Source organism: Callithrix jacchus, chromosome 10, assembly GCF_049354715.1.
Source record: "Callithrix jacchus isolate 240 chromosome 10, calJac240_pri, whole genome shotgun sequence".
Classification (NCBI taxonomy): Eukaryota; Metazoa; Chordata; class Mammalia; order Primates; family Cebidae; genus Callithrix; species Callithrix jacchus.
The window spans coordinates 4,311,840-4,330,968 of NC_133511.1; the positions used below are offsets into that span (position 1 = coordinate 4,311,840).

The 19,129-nt window shown below is 37.9% G+C and overlaps 1 long non-coding RNA gene across 6 annotated transcripts in view; it reads left to right on the forward strand.

The window, feature by feature from the left end:
* Window positions 1-19,129, forward strand: part of LOC108593700 (uncharacterized) — a 493,787-nt gene that overhangs the window by 41,619 nt on the left and 433,039 nt on the right. For all 6 annotated transcript variants that reach the window (XR_013522982.1, XR_013522981.1, XR_013522983.1 and 3 more), the window contains exon 2: window positions 12,565-12,628. This is a non-coding gene — a long non-coding RNA (uncharacterized LOC108593700). The remainder of the gene's footprint in view (window positions 1-12,564; window positions 12,629-19,129) is intronic.

Below are 19,129 nucleotides of genomic sequence, written 5' to 3' on the forward strand. Positions count from 1 at the left end.
CTAAGCTGGTTAAGGGCAGAAACGAGGACAGAAGGATGTGGGTTAGTAAAGAAGAGAAGCATCAATGGATTTTAGATCCTTTTGAAAAGATAGGGGTCAAACACATGCTGTAGAGGTGTTGGGGTGAGCAAGCTCAAGAGAGGGAAGATAGGATCTGGTGAGAGAGTTGCATGAAACAGAGAATATGAGGAGTATATATATGTACACATCAGGCCAGAAACACAGCCAGGGCGTAGCCAGGAAGCCTCATCTCCATGAAGTGTTCTCGAGAAAGGATATGTACACACCCAGTGTTCGCATGAGACCAGCCTTGTTAGTAAAATGGATGAAAATGTGAGTGGGGCAGAGGAATATGTACTAAATGGCAGAAAGGCCATTTTTTTCTTTTTCTTTTGACAAAACATTCATTAGTGTACATTGGATTATACCTATCTCATCATCTGACAAAGAGTCTTCCTTAATGGTTTCTCTGGGAAAAATGCAAAGATAGATTTCTTTCTTTAGAGCACCTGCAGCCTGTCTCTTTTGTCAGTTGTTCCAACAACATTTGCCAGCTGGTGATGAGACAAGGAAAATAGCATGGCCTGGATGTGCGATGGCATCTCACATCTGTAGGCTGCATGTTCAACCCAGTCAGTAGATTTACTCATTCTGATTGTCGTCTCTGGAGGGCGAACATACTCTCTTATCAACTCTGACAGCAGGCCGATTTACTCCATTATACCAATGGATGTTTTTGCAAAGCTGTGTAAATCAAGTCATGTATTTTAATGCCTATGGGAAAGTATGATTAAAAGGAAACTTGAAATCTACCTTTTGGTCAAGTAAAAATATTATATTTGGTAAATGGTCATGCTGTGCGACAATTTATAACTTTAATTTTAACATTGGCATTTGAGCATAATGTTAGAAAATCATAGGGTGAGTAGAAAACTTAGATTACTTATCTCCTGATTTCTCACCCTACAGAGATGAAATCATCCCTTTCTGTCTAATCTCAGAGTCAGGTAATTTTAGATGTTGTTAAGTTAAGGTTGTTTGGAGAAAAAGGACTTCGAAATTTTTTTTGTATCTGGCTTTCTGAAACAGGAGTAAACATATGGGGAAATACAGTCTTTTTCACAATCTAAGCTTGCTCTATCCAAATTCAGGAGTATGCAGATTCCGATCATGAGGGATAGCTAGATTTTGGCTATAGTAATACAAACTCTTTAGTCTCTAAGTATCAGACAGTGTTAGGTCATTGAAGGTTCATAAATAATAATGTTTCTAACTTAGGAATTTTGAAAAAGACTTTCCATTTATCTTTTTAAAAAATATATTTAGGCCTCTCTATGAAACAACAGGCATAAGGTAAAAAAGATCTTTAAAAATACAAAACATAATCTAGCTCTGCAATGCAATAGAACATCTGGCTGGCTTCAGTGTGGAGGTTTCGATGACCTGGAATGAAACTGAGTGTGTACTATTCTCAGAACAGTGGTGAAGAATTACAAATAAAAACCTCTGTCAAGAAAGTACGACAGCTTTCTTTAGCTCATAAATCCTTAAGAGTCAAGGGAGATAGTAGAAAATGAGAAAGAGCTGGAAGAAGAGAAAGAGAAACTAGGCTATTGTAAACATTCACAACCTAGTGATCAGGGAAGCCTCAGAGCTCTGATTTTTAGTGTCAGGAAGAAGAGAGCAAAAGTGCTAATACTTACTGAACGCTGCAGTACCTTGAGGATGCTCCAATGTACTGGCGCATGTTTCAATTATATTGTATTATTTATTATTTCCTTCAGGAGGGAAATTCAGGAATTTCTGTCTTATCAGACAAGATTCAGGAATTTATTATTCTTACCAAATTGAAAATGATTATGAGAAAAAACTTGAATAAAATAATAAAACTGAGTAAGTAGTTGAGATCTGAATGTGTAGAAGGAAGCCATTTCTAGGATAGTGACTGATTAGAAGCAGTTATTTTGCAGGATGTTTCAGAATAAACAAATCTTAAGGCAAACATTAATAAGTAACCAAAGTTAAAAGAAGCTTTGATTCATTTTAGGTGGAGATTGAAAAAAATCTACGGTTACTGCTTTGAATCCTGGCTAATGGAAAAGATCAATCCCAGTGCAATCAGCTTGGTCAAAAGTAGTAAAGAACATATCAGTAGAAACTGAGCAATGCAATACAGTTACCATTATTGCTATTATGACTGTGACTGCTATCATTGCTAATACCTACAGATACTTAAGTACTTATTATGAGCCAAGCATATCTAAATATTTTACATGCATTAATTATTTAAATGAAAGAAGAGGAGGCTATAACTTCATAAGGCAAGCCACTAAACCTTGTTTAGCTTTGTAATTATACTGTTAAAAATAGTACATGATCATTCTCAGCAAACTGACACAAGAACAGAAAATGAAATACCACATATTCTCACTCATAGGCAGGTGATGAAAAATGAGAACACATGGACACAGGGAGGGGAGTACTAAACACTGGGGTCTATTGGTGGGAAAAGGGGAGGGCCAGCGGGAGGGGGAGCTGGGGAGGGATAGCCTGGGGAAAAATGCCAAATGTGGGTGAAGGGGAGAAAGGAAGCAAAACACACTGCCATGTGTGTACCTATGCAACTCTCTTGCATGTTCTGCACATGTACCCCAAAACCTAAAATGCAATAAAAAAAAAAAGTACGTGATACATAGTAAGCACTGAATGAATGTTTTTCAACCAAACGAAGGAATAATTCAGGCTAAATTAAGGCTTGATTTGTACGGCCCAAGGGCTTTCACCAGTTTTTTATTAAAGAGGAACAGGGTGGTGTTATTAGAATATTGATATATACTATTCTTAATTATGTCATGTAACATATGTAATGGCTTTTATGGATAAATTACCTCTATAGAAAACTGCAATAGAATTGAAGCTAGAATTTTCCCTTTTGAGAAAATAACAAAAAAAGAATGTTATTTGTAAACTGATGTTTGCTAACTTAATAAACTTGAGATAGTAGGATACATTATAAGCCTTAACGTTGGGTAGTCTTATGAAAATTAGTCTCTTAACTATCTTTTGAACCTATATTTACATTGGTTTTCAAGATATTTTATCCTCATTTTTCAGAGCTGTGTTTCATTTGGGGGCTACATTTTTATTGAGTTGTAATTCACAAAGGGCTGCATTTTTTTGATAAGGTTTATAATTATGGCTGGATGTTTTGCTCTAGCCTTCTAAGAAATGCCATTTTATTTTTTAGAGTCACTTCTAAAGTCATGTTGTCATTAACTCTGGAGACTGTTTTGCCTCTGAGTGTTGATACAAATTAAAACACAACTAGACTTCCTTGCATGTCATCTTATGAATGTTCACAATGGAAGGAATACCTGGTCTGTAGTATACTGTCATTCTTGCATTGAAAAGATGAGGAAGAAAGTTAATTTTTTTTTTTTTTGAATAAGTCAGGAAAACTTAAAGCTAGTGTGCACAGTTTTCTGGTTGACCTCAGCAGATGAAGTGAACAAATAGTGTTGATTACGATTGATGAAATTACCTGAATCTTAGGTTTTGTAGGTTTATAATCTACATACAATCCTAGCTAAATCAGATAGCTTTCACAGTTTCACATGTTTACCTAGGCTCCCTCCCAGCCCCTTTTATATCAATTAATTATTGAGCTTTCTAAACTGGCATTGAAAAACATTACAACAGTATTTTGTTGCACCAATTTTATAATCGTATGCAGTGCAATGCATGCTGTTTGTCTGAGGCAAAGCAAAGGTACATTTCTCCAGGTTCTTGCTGCCTTCCTTAGCAGCATTTGGTCAGGATCTTTTATACATTTGTAATAGATAAAAATAAACCAGAATGCAATCCTTTTTTTAAAATCTAGTTTTTGGTCCAGATTGTGTAGGATAAGTTAAACTTAAATTGCGTTCTACTAGCCAATATGAGTGTATTTCTGTAAGTATAGTTATGTTGAAATAAAGTTTAAAAAACAAAACACAACAAAAAAACGCTGCATACTGCATTTTCTCCATATGTAGAATTTGGAATAAAACTTGTATTTATTAATTTCCATATTTAAGAATTGATTAAAACATTCTTTTGGGTGAAATCCATTGACAATATTAATTTAAAAATGGTAATAGAATGAGCAGCTTAACTTTTCACAGAAACACATTTATTTCTGTATTACTAGACCTGGTCACATTTTCCAGCAGCAGGAAATTCAGCACCATCTTTTTGAGGGTCCTCTTCTCCTTTTCTTCAGGGACTCAGAATCTTATTCAGACTATGTAGAACCAGGGTCTAACTATGTCCATATTACTGGCTCCTCCCTTGAGCAAAGGAGAGCTGTTGAAGCCTAGCCCTCCCTAGGCTGACAGATGATGCATGCCCATTGTTGTGCCAGTGGTCAAGCTTCTTTCCCAGATTCCAGTTTTTTTCAGGGTAGATAAGCCCATTCTCTCACTTTAAGTGTGGCCAAAGGTGTTCCATGCTTGATTTCCTAAGATTATAGTAATTCATACTTCCTTATTTTAGTGTTGAATGCTTCCTTGGATCCCAAGAAAGCCATGTAAGCCCTAGCTCTATTATCTGTTACCACTAAAATCCAGATGTACTGTCTTCTGCCCCTCCTTAGGAATCCACACAAGAAGTCATATAGGTCTTTCTTTTATACCCTGAAAATGCAAAGCCCTCGTAGCGGAACTTTTCACTTGTTGGCCTGAAATACTTCAAGGATAAGTATTCTTGGGTTGATATGGGGTGGGTATGTTATATATCTTTGTTCCTTTTTATTTAAAAATTTGTTTATTATAAGTTCTGGGGTATATGTGCAGAACATGCAGGTTTGTTACATAGGTATACACATGTGCTATGGTGGTTTACTGCTTCCATCACCCCATCATCTACATTAGGTATTTCTCCTACTGGTATCCCTCCCCTATCCCCCCAGCCCCTACTGTCCATCTCCTAACCCCCCAGCTCCCAACAGGCCTCAGCATGTGATGTTCCCCTCCCTGTGTCCAAGTGTTCTCATTGTTCAACTTCCACTTATGAGGGAGAACATGCAGTGTTTGGTTTTCTGTTCTTGTGTCAGTTTGCTGAGAATGATGTTTTCCAGCTTCATCCATATCCCTGCAAAGGCCATGAACTCATCCTTTTCTATGGCTGCATAGTATCCCATGGTGTATATGTGCCACATTTTCTTTATCCAGTCTATCATTGGTGGGCATTTGGGTTGGTTTCAAGTCTTTGCTATTGTGAACAGTGTCACAATAAACATACATGTGCATGTGGCTTTATAATAGAATGATTTACAATCCTTTGAATGTATATCCAGTAATGAGATTGCTGGGTCAAATGGTATTTCTGGTTCTAGCTCTTGAGGAATTGTCACACTGTCTTCCACAATGGTTGAACTAATTTACATTCCCACCAACAGTGTAAAAGTGTTTCTGTTTCTCTGCATTGTCTCCAGCATCTGTTGTTTCCTGACTTTTTAATGACTGCCATTCCATCTGGGGTTAGATGGTATCTCATTGTGGTTTTGATTTGCATTTCTCTAATGACCAGTGATGATGAGCTTTTAAAAATATGTTTGTTGGCTGCATAAATGTCTTCTTTTGAAAAGTGTCTGTTCATATCTTTTGCCCACCTTTTGATGGGGTTGTTTTTTTCTTGTAAATTTGTGGAAAGAAGCTACCTTAAACTTTATATGTAACCAAAAGAAAAGCGCCCGCATAGCCAAGAGAATCCTAAGGGGGAAAAAAAAAAGCTGGAGGCATTATGCTACCTGACTTCAAACTATGCTACATGGCTACATTAATCAAAACAGCATGGTACTGGTACCAAAACAGAGATATAGACCAATGGAACAGAAAAGAAGCCTTGGAGGCAATGCTACACACCTACAGCTATCTGAGCTTTGACAAACTTGACAAAAATAAACAATAGGGAAAGGATTCCCTATTTAATAAATGGTGTTGGGAAAACCTGCTAGCCATATGCAGAAAGAGGGTGAAACTGGATCCCTTCCTTACAACTTATACAAAAATTAACTCCAGATGGATTAAAGATTTAAATGTAAGACCTAACACCATAAAAACTCTGGAAGAAAATCTAGGCAATACCATTCAGTACATAGGCATGGGCAGGAACTTCATGACTAAAACACCAAAAGCAATGGCAACAAAAGCCAAAATAGAGAAATGGGATCTAATTAAACTTAAGATCTTCTGTACAGCAAGAGAAACTATCATTAGAGTGAACCAGCAACCAACAGAATGGGAAAAAAATTTTTGCAATCTACCCATCTGACAAAGTGCTAATATCCAGAATCTACAAAGAACTTAAAAAAATTATATCTTCATTTCTAGTGGAAGTTACCCTTAAAAAAGTTAGTAACTCATGTCCTACCTTTTTTTTTTCCTTTGAGACAAGGTCTTGCTCTGTCATCCTGGCCAAAGTGCAGTGGTGTTATCATTTCAGCTCCTGAGTGGCTGAGACTACAGTCACATGCCATCATGTCCAGCTAATTTTTAAAAATATGCATTTTTTGTAGAGATAGGGTCTCACTCTGTTGCCCAGGCTGCTCTCAAACTACAGAAGTCAAGTGATTCTCTCTTCTTGGCCTCTCAAAGTACTGGGATTATAGGTGTGAGCCAGTGCACCTGGCCTGATTCTCTACTTTTGACTAAATTGTGGTGTGGCTATAAACTTCCAAGTATGAAAGAAAATTTTAAAAAGGAAACACTTTTTAAAGGAAAATGCTTTTTAAAGAAAAAAGGGGTACCAGCTATCAAATGGTTCCAGTTGCAATATTCCATTGAAGTTACACCATAGGAGTGAATATATTCTCAGAAGTTGTAACTGAAAATTAGACTTGGGTTGGAATGGTGATCAGATTACAAGGGAGGGTAAATATAGGTGGCTACTCTTTATTTATGAATAAAATGATTTTTTAAAACCTATGTGTAAAATTTCTGTGTTCTATTAACCTATTAAAATATTTGTTTTAGCTTTAAAATTCCAGGCAGTACAAGATTTATGCACACCAGATACAGAAATAAAAGATGGTGATTAAAAGAAAGAAAATCAGGATCCCCTGGAAGCCGTCAAGGGAGTGCCAAAGTGTATTCCCACCTTGACTTTTGGAGTGGCTGTGAGCATATTGAGATCCAGCTACTAGAAGTTGAATTTGGAATACAATCAGGTTTGCTTTAATTGAGGTATTTTAATGTGGTTAATGCTGAACCTCTACATATAATTTATACTTAATGAACTTCTATGTGGAATACAAAATAGAATGGGATACAAGGTGTATTCATCCATTCTCACACTTCTGTAAAAATACTTCCCAAGAGTTGGTAGTATCTTAATTTATAAAGGAAAGAGGTTAGTTGACTCATAGTTCTGCATGGCTGAGGAGGCCTCTGGAAACTTACCATTATGGCAGAAATGATAGGAGGCACGTCCCCCTTGGTGGCAGGGGAGAGAAACAAGTGAAGAAGAAACTTGCCAGACACTTAGAATACCATCAGATCTCATAAGAACTCACTGACTATTGAGAAAACAGCACAGGGTAAACCACTTCCATGATCCAGTTACTTCCCAGCAGATTCTTTCCTTAACACCTGGGGATTACAATTCAAGATGAGATTTGGGTGGGGACACAAAGCCAAACCATATCACAAGGACCAGACTTATCCTTCTGACATAACCAAATAATAAACCAGACAAAATATATCAAACAATTTTCGGAGACTGTACAACAGGCAAGAAAATGATTCTTGACAGAAGGAAAAGAAACAAGGTAGGCACAACAATTACCAAGCTTAACACTGGGGAGAATTTCCAGACTGCTGTACAAGGAGGGGAAGTGCAAAGAGAGGTCAGCAGTGTGCGGGAGTGGAAAACTCAGAACACAGGAAGATAATTGATAAGAGCTGCCGAGGGAGGAGAGGACTTGGAGATCTACAGTCTTCAGCTGAGTGTCCTTCAGCAAATGTTAGATAAGGAGTACTGACCACCCAAGGGCCCAGAAACAATACATGGAACCATTCCTGGAGCTTACACAAGGACAGGAGTAGTTTGTGTTCCCATCGCATCGGGGGAAATAATCAGAGGAAACCTTTTAATTTACAGGGCATTGAGTAGAGTAATTGAAAGGCCTCAGTAATGGAGCAGAATTAGCTATTGTAGTTTAGCCTAACAAGTTTCAAAAGAAATTCTTGAAAAAATCAAACGGTTTCCACATAGTTATATTCCATAACAAAACTCAAGAATATTTAAAGAAATACAGAAATTGTCCAGCATTCAATAAGGTAAAATTAATAATATCTGGAATCCGATCAATAAATACTAGGCATGCAAAAAGAGAGGAAAATATATAAATAAGGAAATCAAGAAATGACACAGATGAAATAATTAGTTGACAGGTATATTAAAACAATTATAAATATATTCTGGGTATTCAAGAAGTTAGAAGAAAATGTAAGTATGATAGAGTTATGGGTGATTTTTAAAACAGTCCACAGATTAGTGAGTGTGAAGGTATAGCCATTGATATAATTCAAATTAAAACACAAAAGCAGAAAAGCTGAAATAAAAAAGGAGAATGCATCATTGAGCTGCAGGACATCCTCAAGCAGCCTAATGTATATCACTGGAGACTATGAAGAAAAAGCCCAGAAAAAAGTAGATGAAACAATAGCTAAAAAATTTATAAATTTGATTTACAGTATAATTTCATAGTAGTGCAAAGAAGCATGAGCACAAGAAAAATGAAGGCCATCATTAACAAATTAAACCAGTGACAAAGAGAAAATCCTAAAAGCAGTTAGAAGCAAAAGGCATGGCGTAGTGTATGGATACATACAAATCACAATAGACACTCATATCAGAAGTGTAGAGATGTTAGCGGAGAAAAAAGTTTTTGAAATATATGTTCCAGAAGCTGACCTATGGAAAGTTCTCCCAATCCTGAAAGGGGTAAAATATAAGTGGACTATAAACAGTACAAACTAGAGCACATGCTGAAAGGGGAAGTAAACCCTCTCAACCCAGAATTTTTATCCAGTAAATAACATCTTTTTAAAATAAAGGTAAACCCAGCACTTCGGGAGGCTGAGGCGGGTGGATCATGTGAGGCCAGGATTTGGAGACTAGCCTGACCAACATGGAAAACCCTGTCTCTACTAAAAATACAAAATTAGCTGGGCATGGTGGTGCACGCCTGTAATACCAGCTTCTTGAGAAGCTGAGGCAGGAGAATTGCTTGAACCTAGGAAGAGGAGGTTGCGATGAGCCAAGATTGCTCCATTATACTCCAGCCTGGGTATCAAGAGCAAAACTCTGTCTCAAAAAAAAAAAAAAAAAGTAAAACAAAGACTTTTTCAGAGATCCAAAGGTAATAGCAGCAGCAAATTTGCACTGTGAGAACCATTAAGGGAACTTCTTTAGGAAAAAAGAAGATGTATGGGATAGAAATTTGTATCTACATACTAAAAGCAAAGATCAGCAGAAATGGTAAATCTGTATGTAAAGTAGGTTTTCTGTTTCCTACCACAGAAAACCTGTTTAACATGCAGATTTACCATTTCACCCTGATACAACATCTGGATTTCACAAGAAAGCGTAGGGTCAGGTGCTGTATTGGGGCATGAATATGTTCCATGACACTCAGTACCAGAAGTTTACAGGCAGTGGAAGACAAACTAGGCTTAAACTTAGATGTACTGGAAGCTGCCTAGGGATATTTTTGCCAATCATCAGATGTGTAAACTATAAATGAAGAGTTTAATTTGCATTGACAACTACTCATAATAAAACTTTTCTACTTTGAGTCATGTACTTGACATAGTATTAAAATTATAAATTTAATGTGCTTTTTAATAGGCAGTTAAAAAACAATTCAGAATTATGTTGTAGGGTACAAACTTACAACAATTTTCTAAATATCTAGTGTACCTTTATGTGAAGCTGCTTTTTTTTCCAAACACATTGAATTGCATCTTAGTATATTTGACACATTGATACTTTTTTTTCCTGATGAAATCTGGTACTTCTAGCCAATGGGAGCATGCAGACACCATCAATGCACTTAAAATATTGGAAGAAGCAAGAGTTCTAGTAAAAAACAAAAAAACAAAAAACTACAAATACTCATCAATAAATCAATGTATGTAGTAATAGAATTCAGTACAACGTAGAAAGAACTTAAAATTATTTTGATTATACTGCCCAAAGTAATTTACAGAATCAACGCTATCCCCATCAAGCTACCATTGACTTTCTTCACAGAACTGGAAAAAACCACCATGAACTTCATATGGAACCAAAAGAGAGCCCGCATAGCCAAGTCAATTCTAAGCAAAAAGAACACAGCGGGGGGCATCACACTACCGGATTTCAAACTATACTACAAGGCTACAGTAATCAAAACAGCATGGTACTGGTACCAAAACAGAGATATAGACCAATGGAACAAAACAGAGGCACCGGAGGCAACACAACATACATACAACTATACAATCTTTGATAAACCTGACAAAAGCAAGCAATGGGGAAAGGATTCCATGTTTAACAAATGGTGTTGGGAAAACTGGCTAGCCATGTGCAGAAAGCAGAAACTGGACCCCTTCCTGACACCTTACACTAAAATTAACTCCAGATGGATTAAAGACTTAAACATAAGACCTGGCACCATAAAAACCCTAGAAGGAAATCTAGGCAAAACCATCCAGGACATAGGAGTAGGCAAGAACTTCATGAACAAAACACCAAAAGCATTGGCAACAAAAGCCAAAATAGACAAATGGGACCTAATGAAACTCCACAGCTTCTGCACGGCAAAAGAAACAGTCACTAGAGTGGATCGGCAACCAACAGAATGGGAAAAAATTTTTGCAGTCTACCCATCTGACAAAGGGCTGATATCCAGAATCTACAAAGAACTCAAACAGATTTACAGGAAAAAAACAAACAAGCCCATTCAAAAGTGGGCAAAGGATATGAACAGATACTTTACGAAAGAAGACATATATGAGGCCAACAATCATATGAAAAAATGCTCATCGTCACTGGTCATCAGAGAGATGCAAATCAAAACCACATTGAGATACCATCTCACGCCAGTTAGAATGGCGATCATTAAAAAATCTGGAGACAACAGATGCTGGAGAGGATGTGGAGAAAATGGAACACTTTTACACTGTTGGTGGGAGTGTAAATTAGTTCAACCATTGTGGAAGACAGTGTGGTGATTCCTCAAGGCCTTAGAAATAGAAATTCCATTTGACCCAGCAATCCCATTACTGGGTACATATCCAAAAGACTATAAATCATTCTACTATAAGGACACATGTACACGAATGTTCACTGCAGCACTGTTTACAATAGCAAAGACCTGGAATCAACCCAAATGCCCATTGATAATAGACTGGATTGGAAAAATGTGGCACATATACACCATGGAATATTATGCAGCAATCAGAAATGATGAGTTTGTGTCATTTGTAGGGACATGGATGAATCTGGAGAATATCATCCTTAGCAAACTGACACAAGAACAGAAAATGAAACACCGCATATTCTCACTCATAGGCGGGTGATGAAAAATGAGAACACATGGACACAGAAAGGGGAGTACTAAACACTGGGGTCTATTGGGGGGAAAAGGGGAGGGCCAGTGGGAGGGGGAGGTGGGGAGGGATAGCCTGGGGAGAAATGCCAAATGTGGGTGAAGGGGAGAAGAAAAGCAAAGCACACTGCCATGTGTGTACCTACGCAACTGTCTTGCATGCTCTGCTCATGTACCCCAAAACCTAAAATCCAATAAAAAATTAAAAAAAAAATTATTTTGATTTACTCTCATATAAGCCTTAATTTTATATTAACTTTCTAAATTAATAATTAAACCAGAGGAAAACCTGAATTATCTTTCTACTGTCCCTCTAGAAAATATTATAATATCACTGATAGAGAAGATCAAGAGAATTCAGCCAGAAGACTGTAAAAACAAAAGTATATTATGGAGAGTAATCAGGCAGTTAAGTAATATAAATACAACATTATTTCCTAATATCTATGATGATATATTTGTTGGCTTTTAAAAACAAATAATTTATTTTCTTTTGTAAATGTACATTTATGTTTATGCTTCATTTTTTATTTGTGATTATATTTTCTGTAACTCCACTGCAATTGGATAATCTTTCAACCTCACAAAACCTGAATCTATGTATCATGGTACAAGCCTGGAAGACATTAAGCTTTACTGTGGCTCTCCATATATTTTCAAATGCAGACTTTATTTCATATTTTACTCTCAATGGGGGTTTTATCTTTTCTGTTCTTTATGTACTTAAATTGGGGCGAGTATCATGTAATCTATATCCAGAAGAAAGGTAGAGAAAGAATTATCTGGTACAGAAAAAAAAAAAGAGAGAGATGATGAGTCTTATTTGACTGAATGGTAATTATTGAATGATCAGATTGATGTAATGTCTACATACTCAGGAACAAAAGCAGAAATCTGTGACCCAATGTCTATTTTTCTTTCCCCACCAGTCATGAATCATGCTGTCCTCGGATAACCCAGTTGTCACTTAGAAGCTCTGTATTCTTTGGAAAGGTAGGCTTTCTCCAACCACCTCTCCGTGCTTGATGGTTTCTCTGCCTGGACAGACATGTCTTTGTATCAGTAGTGTCACTTTGCCTTCCACCACTCAAGGACAGACCAGCTAGCCCCAGGGCAGATTTCCACAAAATGCCATTTACCCTGTAAATTTAATGAATCACCTTGGGAAAAGGTGAGACACCTAGTACAGAACAGCTTAATGTTAAAAACCCATTTTTTTTTTTGTCAGAGTGTGGAAAAAATAGAACTTTTTAAATAGGTTCTGAGTAGAAGCACAGCTCAGTGAAGAATTAAATAACCTTCTGTTCTAAAGTCTGCTGTCGAAGTCTTCCTTCTTCTCATTACACCAGGCATGGTGGGGAAAAAATCTGCTTCTGTTTCACTCGGGGATACTGTTCTGGAATCACAGCTTTTCAGACAGGCTTCCTATGGATCACCAGGAGGCTAGCCCCAAATGCTCATAAGGGATTCCTATGGATCACCAGGAGGCTAGCCCCAAATGCTCATAAGGGATTCCTATGGATCACCAGGAGGCTAGCCCCAAATGCTCATAAGGGATTCCTATGGATCACCAGGAGGCTAGCCCCAAATGCTCATAAGGGATTCCTATGGATCACCAGGAGGCTAGCCCCAAATGCTCATAAGGGATTCCTATGGATCACCAGGAGGCTAGCCCCAAATGCTCATAAGGGATTCCTATGGATCACCAGGAGGCTAGCCCCAAATGCTCATAAGGGATTCCTATGGATCACCAGGAGGCTAGCCCCAAATGCTCATAAGGGATTCCTATGGATCACCAGGAGGCTAGCCCCAAATGCTCATAAGGGATTCCTATGGATCACCAGGAGGCTAGCCCCAAATGCTCATAAGGGATTCCTGTGGATCACCAGGAGGCTAGCCCCAAATGCTCATAAGGGATTCCTGTGGATCACCAGGAGGCTAGCCCCAAATGCTCATAAGGGATTCCTGTGGATCACCAGGAGGCTAGCCCCAAATGCTCATAAGGGATTCCTGTGGATCACCAGGAGGCTAGCCCCAAATGCTCATAAGGGATTCCTGTGGATCACCAGGAGGCTAGCCCCAAATGCTCATAAGGGATTCCTGTGGATCACCAGGAGGCTAGCCCCAAATGCTCATAAGGGATTCCTATGGATCACCAGGAGGCTGGCCCCAAATGCTCATAAGGGATTCCTATGGATCACCAGGAGGCTGGCCCCAAATGCTCATAAGGGATTCCTATGGATCACCAGGAGGCTGGCCCCAAATGCTCATAAGGGATTCCTATGGATCACCAGGAGGCTAGCCCCAAATGCTCATAAGGGATTCCTATGGATCACCAGGAGGCTAGCCCCAAATGCTCATAAGGGATTCCTATGGATCACCAGGAGGCTAGCCCCAAATGCTCATAAGGGATTCCTATGGATCACCAGGAGGCTAGCCCCAAATGCTCATAAGGGATTCCCTTGCCTAGTCTTCACCGAGTATCCTATTCATTGTGCTTTCCTCTCAGGTCATAATTTGACTCAAGGTCCTGATTAGTTTCAGGTGGGTAAAATGACCTATCAGCAGATATGAATTGATGGGAAACAGAAGCAGGACCTGTTTGGTTGGCTCCACAGTTCAGAGCAATGGAAGGCTTTCCTTTTGTGGGATCCAGGAGATTGGCCGTGACTTGGGGAGGCAGTTGGGTGGGAGAAAATGAAATTTTTGTTGGGTTGAGTTAATAACTTCCAAACTGTACAGTTTGATGGTGATACTTTTCTACCTTCAACAAATACAATAAGCAGTCTAGAATGTTGGCTTTTCTCTTTTTCTGTGTAAAAATGTTGTGTGTGAAAATGTTTGTGATTATGATGTAGCATAGTAAGAAGTTACAGCAGGACTTGTCCAGGGCTTGCCTTTCTCATTGAGTTTGGGACAAGCCTAGGACTCTTAACTCCTGAAATGTACTATGTCTGAACGAAACTAACACATTAGTGGATGAGTGCCATTTTTCACCCTAATACTTTCTGATAAGCCACTTCCAAGGACCCAAAGAGAGCATATGTCAAGAGTTGAGGGGGCTGAGGCTATTGTATAAGGCATGTTCTGTGATGTGTAAGTTGTGAATGCGTTTCTCCTTAAAGTAAAAAAAAGTACGTATACAGAGCAGACGAATAATAATAACTGTCTTTTTGTTTGTTTTGATTTTATCAAATATTACAGTTTTGGGTTATTGCTTGCTTTTGAAATGTGTTGTTTCAAAGAAACACATTATTTTGGACATGCAAATCAAAGGAAACCTAAAAGGAACTACGATTGTATTTTGTATTTTATCTGGAGCTAGCAATTTATGTAGGTGGCATCATACAGATGAATAGATTATTTTGCTTATTACTTATTTAAGTAATATCATTTTTCCAAATTACTTCTGATGTTCATTATTAACTGAGTGTCATTTAGGGAATAAAGCAGCCCTTGGTCAGGTGAAAAAAAAAGAACCAGGAGAGAAGACGCTTCTCATGTGGTTTTCTAGTTTTTTTCTTAGTAAATCAACCATTTTAGTGCGGTTTTAAATTAACATTGGATAACATTTACTACATAGTCTCCCCTTCACCCCTTCCATTCCACCTACATGGGTCAACTAATATGGGGGTGTTTGACTTGGGGGCAAAGTATTACTCACAAACCTATGGACATGAATATCTATATCATAGATGTGATTTTTTTAAGGAAGAGAAGTACTCTTGTTTACCAAAAATTGTCTTCATCATCTGCTTGCCTTGGTGCCAGAAATTACTGAAATGATACAGGAGGTTTGAACATATATTTATTTCAAAAGAAAACATCCACTATTAACAGAGTAGTTTATCAGAATAGCAAGAATAAACTAGAAGGATTCTATACATTCAAAACTGAAAATCTTACCTCCGTGTATTAAGAAGGAGGAGATTGGGACAGATTCTCTCCTTTTAAAAAGGCCATGATTTTGTCTCTAGATCCAACCTTCCATACACTTGGGCTCTTTCTCCTGATTAAATTCCTTTCTATCAGTACTGCCTATGTTTGGCTTTGATTACCCTAATCCATCTGACTTTGGCTCCTGCCTTGGCTCAGTTTTGCCAGATAAACCTCATTTCCTCTGTCCTGCCAAGAGCATTTTAACTTGTTCTCTGGCCTTGGTTTTGATGGCTTGTCTTTCTTTTCTGCAATCTCAGGAAGAAAAAAAAGGAAAATAAAAACTAGAGCAAGGACCATTTTATTTCACACTTTCTGGAGTTTTAACAGATTGCTAAGGCCATGAGAAATGGAGGGAGAGATAGTGATTCAGAAGAAGTCAGAGAAAATGCATGGCATGGGGAGTAATATTAGCAGGAAGATAGAGAAAGAGCATTCATTCTATCTTTCTCCCAACCAGGTTGGGAATAACTGCACTGTGTGGCTACAGGTATATATAATGTCTTGGGAGCAACCAGCTTGGGAGATAGATAGGAACCCTGGACACATTTTGTTAATTCTGACTGTGACCAGGTAGAGACCCACTGCTAACTGGATATTGAACCTGTACAATAACAACTCTCTTATGTGTTAAGCCCAGCGCATATGGACATGCTGCCCATGTCTAGGAGATTGCCAGAGGATTCACCAAAGATTTCCAATCAGTAGATTAAACCTGCGGGTGTATCCTGCAGCTTCTCTTGGACTACTAGTGAGTCAGTCACCAAGACCGGTGACCAGTTCAACTGTACTGAGATGCTCTAACCTTTCTCAAGTCCACCTCCCTCACTGGTGGTCTCTGGGCTTTGGGAGCCTTTGCCATATGCCGAGAATCTTTATAATTTTGAAGCAAGTATGAGAATCTTCTTGTTCTCTCCTTCCCTCTGCTCAAGTCTTTTTTCTTTTGTGAATCCCTTGGCCTTGTTTTAGGTACAATTAGGAACTTTCTCCTGTTTGTTGCCGAGACATTATATATGCCTTATAGTCTCCAGCCACACTGTACAGTTATTCTTTGTTTACATAAGGGGCCCCACTCCCCCCGACACTACGGAGTGCTTTGTTCATCTCTGTACCCCAAAACCTGCCTGGCCCAATAGCCTGGTAAAATGCAAGTGTTTAATAACATGTATTGATTAAATTATTTACAACAGTGATCTGAATTTGTATAAGATTTTCCCAAAGCTTTTACCATAAACATTTTTTTTTTTTTTTGAGACGGAGTTTTGCTCTTGTTACCCAGGCTGGAGTGCGATGGCGCAATCTCGGCTCGGCGCAATCTCGGCTCACCGCAACGTCCGCCTCCTGGGTTCAGGCAATTCTCCTGTCTCAGCTTCCTGAGTAGCTGGGATTACAGGCACGCGCCACTGTGCCCAGCTAATTTTTTGTATTTTTAGTAGAGACGGGGTTTCACCATGTTGACCAGGATGGTCTTGATCTCTCAACCTCATGATCCACCCGCCTCGGCCTCCCAAAGTGCTGGGATTACAGGCGTGAGCCACCGCGCCTGGCCTACCATAAACATTTAACTTATTTAGTTGTACTGCTTTTCCTTAAAAATGATTTATATTAAAATGTAGAGGTGTTTAAAATTGGTTTCAAAAAACATTTTAATACTTATCTTGTGTTTGGAATTTGATACTCTAGTGCTGCTTCTTTGTTGGGGTTCATTTTCGTTGTAGATAAATCTTACTTCAGAAACAAAGAGAAACTCAAGGAATAACACCTTATCTTTGGAATTATTCATTAGAATATTCTGAAAAAGGTTTATATCCACAGTATGCTTTTTTAACTACGCTCATACTCTATCATTGCTAGTTGTATGAACAAATGGTGGAACAGAAAGTAACTTTTCATATTGATTTCTATGGCTAACTTCATGATTTTCATGTGACATGTCATTTCAACTTAATTTAGAATGCAAACTGGTATCTATTCTTTAGCTTCCTGAATACATTCTCCTTTTGGTTATAAGTCTTATACTCTGGGCTTCATCACACTTAGAAATGGAGTTTGCAATGAATGCCTTAAATATAGCTATACTACTAAGTTTAGCTAAGCAAAATAAGGATCCTGAACAGCTGCCTGAACTTGCACTCTTTACAAGGGCAAATTCTTCTACCTTATTGTATTGATTTAATTTGCATTCAAATTGCTCAGGATTTTGTTAGTGTATTTTCACTTGAATGATTTGCTATCAAGTGAGGAATGAATAAGTGACATGCACAGACTCAAATATAGAGTTGAATTTTAAAATCCTACGGGTTTAATAGAGCCATATTAATAACAAAATAAAGAAAAAATTACAGGAGCAAGTGGGAGTTTAGCATTACTTCTTAAATCCTAGAAAATGTCACGGTTTGGAATTTTTTAATGAAGTTAATTTTATTTAGCGTAAGGACTCGTGTTACACTTAAGCAAATTTGGTTTTGCATTTCAATTATTAATTAGGAAAATAATTTTTATAAAGTTATAATTTAAATTAGAACTAGTTCATTTTGATAATATTTATCAATTCAGTTTTTATCACAGTGGTCTGGACTTGTATAATATTTTCCAGGAGATTTTATGGTAGACATTTAGCTTATTTAGTAATACTATTATTCCTTAAAGATGTTTTATATTTGCCACAGAATGCAAAAACTTTTTAAATGGTTATTGTAGTATGTATATAAATTGTGGTATATTTATTATTCTAACCATCTGAATGCTTAACATATAAGTAGGAAAAACCTTTCATTATCTTTTTTGGCAGCCTTGTCAAAGTTAAAACTCTCCTGGGGTTAACAGAAAACTTTAAGGCAGAATATTTGCTGTGTCATCTGGCACAACATTATGCCAAATCCTGTCCGGGTAGCAATTGCTCCTGGCTTTTCTGGGTTCAGAGATTACAAGTTTCCTACAGCAAATACACTTACATTGCATATGGATTCATTAGATTATATTCACTCTGTGGTAAACTCTGTCTGTGGTTGTGTATGTGTTCACAAGTTAAGTGGACAATGGGCTTAGCCTCTCAGGAATTTATTATGTCATTTTGCTATTGTGCAGGCAATATGCTGGAGAAAAATGTCTCCATTTTATGATGTGGCAGATGGCAGTGAGCACAGTTCTAACTATTTAACAGGTGCTCAAATATTTTATAAATGAATAAAAGGAGAAAGCAGGAATAAATGAAGAAGTAGAGAGGCACAGTGGAAATGTGGTTGGTCCCTGATCCTCTGGTGGAGAAATGCAAATTAACCTCTTCTCTCTTCTTCAAATATGTTAAGATTAAAGGGGGAGAAATGAGGATTTTAAAAGGTTAACACTTAAAAAGAAGCAATACAATCCCAAAAGTAAGTGTTGTTTGTTTGGATCAATAATGTGCCTGAAATTACCCACTTAATTCTCAGAGACCTCTGTGGTAGCCATGGTATTGCAGTTGTGCTGAATTTTTGACCACTTACGTGATTCTCTTTCCTGCATTCTTGTTAGGCCCGGAGTCACATCCACATTTCTTGTACAAGCACACTCCTAGAG